The sequence below is a fragment of the Arachis hypogaea genome, chromosome 12 (genome assembly GCF_003086295.3).
Source record: "Arachis hypogaea cultivar Tifrunner chromosome 12, arahy.Tifrunner.gnm2.J5K5, whole genome shotgun sequence".
NCBI lineage: Eukaryota > Viridiplantae > Streptophyta > Magnoliopsida > Fabales > Fabaceae > Arachis > Arachis hypogaea.
Window position 1 is genome coordinate 39,479,570 of NC_092047.1, and position 5,068 is coordinate 39,484,637.

Consider the following 5,068-nt stretch of genomic DNA (forward strand, 5'->3'; position numbering starts at 1 on the left):
AATATTGGAAAACAAAGTGCTTAGGGCCACGGCCAAGACTCATAAAGTAGTTGTGTTCAAGAATCAACATACTGAACTAGGAGAATCAATAACACTATCTGAATTCTGAGTTCCTATAGATGCCAATCATTCTGAACCTCAAAGGATAAAGTGAGATGTCAAAACTGTTCGGAAGCAAGAAAAAGCTAATAGCCCCGCTCATCTAATTAAGACCGATCTTCATAGATGCTTTCGGAATTTATTGTATATTCTCTTCTTTTATCCTATTTTGTTTTTAGTTTCTTGGGGAGAAGCAACAATTTAAATTTGGTGTTGTGATGAGCGGATAATTTATACGCTTTTTGGCATTGTTTTTAGGTAGTTTTTAGTATGTTTCAGTTAATTTTTATTATATTTTTATTAGTTTTTATTCAAAAATCACATTTCTGGACTTTACTATGAGTTTGTGTATTTTTCTATGATTTCAGGTATTTTCTGGCTGAAATTGAGGGACCTGAGCAAAAATCTGATTCAGAGGCTGAAAAAGGACTGCAGATGCTGTTGGATTCTGACCTCCCTGCACTCAAAGTGGATTTTCTGGAGCTACAGAAGCCCAATTTGCACGCTCTCAATTGCGTTGGAAAGTGGACATCCTGGGCTTTCCAGAAATATATAATAGTCTATACTTTTTCTGAGTTTTGATAATGCAAACTGGCGTTTAAATGCCAACTTTCTACCCTATTATGGCGTTAAACGCCAGAACTAGCATAAAAGCTGGAGTTAAACGCCCAAACTGGCACAAAATCTGGCGTTTAACTCCAAGAAAAGTCTCTACATGTGAAAGCTTCAATGCTCAGCCCAAGCACACACCAAGTGGGCCCGGAAGTGGATTTCTACCTCATTTACTCATTTCTGTAAACCCTAGGCTACTAGTTCATTATAAATAGGACCTCTTACTATTGTATTTTCGTCTTGGTCATTCTGGTTCCCCCTCTGGGGCCGAAGCCAATAAACACCATTATCACTTATATATTTTCAACGGTGGAGTTTCTTCACCCCATAGATTAAGGTGTGGAGCTCTACTGTTCCTCATGAATTAATGCAAAGTACTATTGTTTTTCTATTCAATTCAAGCTTATTTTTATTCCAAGATATACACTCGCACTTCAACCTGATGAATGTGATGATCCGTGACACTCATCACCATTCTCACCTATGAACGCGTGCCTGACAACCACTTCCGTTCTATTTGCAATAGCTTGAGTGTATATCTCTTAGCCTCCTAGTTCACGACGCATGGTTACCTCTCCTGACAACAGAGCCCTCCATTCCATGAGATCAGAGTCTTCGTGGTATAAGCTAGAATCAATTGGCAGCATTCTTGAGATCCGGAAAGTCTAAACCTTGTTTGTGATATTCCGAGTAGGATCTGGGATGGGATGACTATGACGAGCTTCAAACTCACGAGTGTTGGGCGTAGTGACAGACACAAAAAGATCAATGGATCCTATTCCAAGATGAGTGAGAATTGACAGATGATTAGCCGTGCGGTGACAGCGCATTTGGACCATTTTCACTGAGAGGACAGACGGTAGTCATTGACAACGGTGATCCCCCAACATACAGCTTGCCATGGAAAAGGAGTATGAATGATTGGATGAAGGCAATAGGAAAGCAGAGGTTCAGAAGGAACAAAGCATCTTCATACGCTTATTTGAAACCCCTACCAATGAATTACATAAGTACCTCTATCTTTATTTTACGTTTATTTATCTTTTAATTATCAAAACTCCATAACCATTTGAATCCGCCTGACTGAGATTTATAAGATGACCATAGCTTGCTTCAAGCCGACAATCTCCGTGAGATCGATCCTTACTCACGTAAGGTATTACTTGGACGACCCAGTGCACTTGCTGATCAGCTGCACAGAGTTGTGTGAAAAGTGTGCGATCACGATTTCGTATACCAGGTGGGTCTGTTGGTCTCTGTGTTGGAAGAGAAAAAATATGATAAAGATGGAAAGAAGATGAAGATGGTTGTGATGGAACTTGCTAAAAATGAGTTAGCGTTCTTTAATTTTTACCTCTTCCTCTTATTGAGATTCTTTTTTTGTTTTCGGTGTGTTTGTATAGTCAAGTTTCTAATAGTGTAGGTGATTTTGTTGGTTGTTTTCAGTCACAGGATTCGGTGTGCCTTATTTGGTGAATATGTTGATGAACTTAATCAATTTCTGTCTTCTGGGTATGCTGAACAGCCAGTTGTGGTTTTACAGCTTGCCAAAGTTAAGGTTCTAGAGGTTTGTATCATGTAAATTTTATTTCAGGTGTGTCAGTTATCCACGTTCACTTGTATATATATATAGGTAGAGTTGGACTTCAGAATGTTATGTTTGCATTAAAGCTTGGATTTAATCTTGACATCCCAGAGGTGGCCGCTTTTCGAAAAAGGTATTTTTGTACATGTAGTTTCTGTTGTGTTTTTTGTTGTTGTTGCTATCATTGTTTACTTATTTAAATTGGTGCTATATTTGTTAACAGTTCTATTTCACATGGAGTTAGTGCATCCCAACCCATTGGCATTGTTGGATCTGGAAAAAAAATATCGGAATAGAAGAAGTTTTTATGAAGCTCAAACCTAGGTGCACTGTGAAGTCGCTTGATGATAACAACCGGGTTAGAACCAGTTTAATTTTTTTTATCATGTTTACTCTTGATAATTTGTGTTAAATTTTCTTTTTTTATTCCTTAGTAAATACTGCTTTGTTTTGGAACGATATTAAGCTTTTGTCCTCCTTTATACTTGAAAATACTATGCTGTTAGTATTTATTTTAGTTTTTCAGCTTTTGTTTGTATTACAACTATCTTTGGTTATAATGTCTTAACATTTATAGACCTGGTCTTATATTTTTAGGCTGGAACTTTTGTTGTACTAGCGAAGATAGCTGAAATAGTTGAGGATGGTCCTTGGTGGTACTCTGCTTGTGTGTGTGGCAGAGGTGTTCAGGCAGAATCTGGGATTTACTTTTGTCAATTTTGCAACATCCATGTTACAAATGTGACTCCTAGGTATAAATATTTTACAATGCTTCCGTTGTGCTTTGTTAAATAGTGAATTATTTCTGCGTAGTTGTTAACCTTAGGCCAGTATTTATGTGCATCTTAAAAAAATCCAGGTTTAGAGTGAAGGTGTTGGTTGAGGATTCCACTGGTGTTTGTATTTTTGTCCTCTTTGATCATGAGGCAAGTTACCTACTGAATAAGACTTGTGCCCAGTTGTTTGAACAACATCTTAAGGATGTTGATGTAAGTCACTCGAATGCTATATTCTTTTTATGTGCTGATTTTATTGTTAAAGAGTTTTCTTATCCTTTGGTTTCTACCGATTCATTTTTTCTGTTGTGTCTATTTTATATTGTTCGTAGGTTGTGTTTGGCACACAGTCTCCTATATTCCAAGAAATTGTTGGAAAAACTATGCTGTTCAAGGTTCTTAGTAGGCCTGTTGGGATGGAAAAATTCAAAGGGACTTATCCAGTGAGGCGTGTTTGTGATGATGCTGCAATACTTGAAATGTTTGAGCTCTTTGGTTCAGATTTGAGTCTTGAAAAGGTATAAAACGAAGTTCGCACCTATTGTTTCATTTTAATAAATTCTTTCTTAAATTTTTTATTTTTTGGTTGTTCCACCTTTATTCATGTCTTATATCGGATATGCTTTGTATTATCCAAAGCTGGGTTTATACCAAAAGGAGAGGGATCATTTGGGGAACCCTCTAAGGTTACCAAATCACCGAATTTGGGATTGACTCCTTCCAGCTGCTCTGAGCTCTTTGCTAGTTTGCCTCAATGTACCCAAAAGGAATCAAGTGTTGTTGACTTGGGAGCTGGTGAAGATGCTAAGGTTCCATGCTTCCAGTTTCTTCTATTATTTTTCTGTATTACTTTTCACCCTTTTTTGAGTTGTGTTTAAATTGAACCTAATATGTTGTGTCATTTAATAGTGTCCTCTCCTCAAGAGAAAGTCTGCTGATGTTGTGGTGGATAAGTTAAATGAAGTGGATAGTTCTGAAAATTCATGTGATGAAGTTGATGAGAGTGAAGAGGTGAGTAGTGTTGCCAATTTTTTTGATAGGGCGCTTAATTTTATGATCAAGTTTCTTTGACTAGAACTCATTAATTATCCCTCTAATTAGTTTTATATTTTCATGTAATTGTTTACACTAGGAGTTTGTGGTTGGCGTTAATAGAGACTCTGTTGATGATGAGAAAGATGTGAAGCCTTCGTTGAAGAGGTTGAGAAGATCCTTGAGGCTGCAATTTGATGAAGCTGATGAGTCTCATGGCTTGGGGAATGATGGCTCCTCTGGACATGGGGTTAATTGAGGTGGCTGCCCATGGCAATTAACTAGAGCTACTGATTAGGACTAATCTAAGGCATTAGGTATTTTGGTTGTGTCCATATAATAGCATTTGATGCATTGGATTGTAGTGTATGAGAATATTTGTGTGTTTTCATGTTGTATAAGTTGTTTGGATTATTTTTTTGGCATCTTTCTCATGTAATAGATTAAGTGCTAGGGTGTGGACACAATATCATTACCCACTAGGCAAATTAGCTATTTAGCCCTTTATGTTTGTACTTATTTCTTTGAAATTCAATAAAATGCAGTAGCTCTTTTATGATATAAAAATATCTCCTTCCACAATTTAGTTTATTCCTTAACTTATGTGATTTTGCCAAGTGAATGCTTTATGGTATTTAGATGACTGAATATTCATGTGTTGTTGAATTGATTTGTACTTTCTTGATATATCTATATTGAACAGGTTGGAAGTGATCTTTTGGCCATTTCTTTTGTTTGGTGGATTTCTTAGGTGCATTTTGCTTAGAATGACTAATGTAGCTTATGTATTAAAAAAGGTTCATTCTTTTTTATCCATCACAAGTTGGAAGTGATCTTTCGGTCATTTCTTTTGTTTGATGGATTTTATGGATGCATTTTTCCTAGAATGGTTAATGTAGCTTAGGTATTAGAAAAGTACATTTTTTTTATCTATCACATCTCATGCTCCTAAAGTAGGATTTTT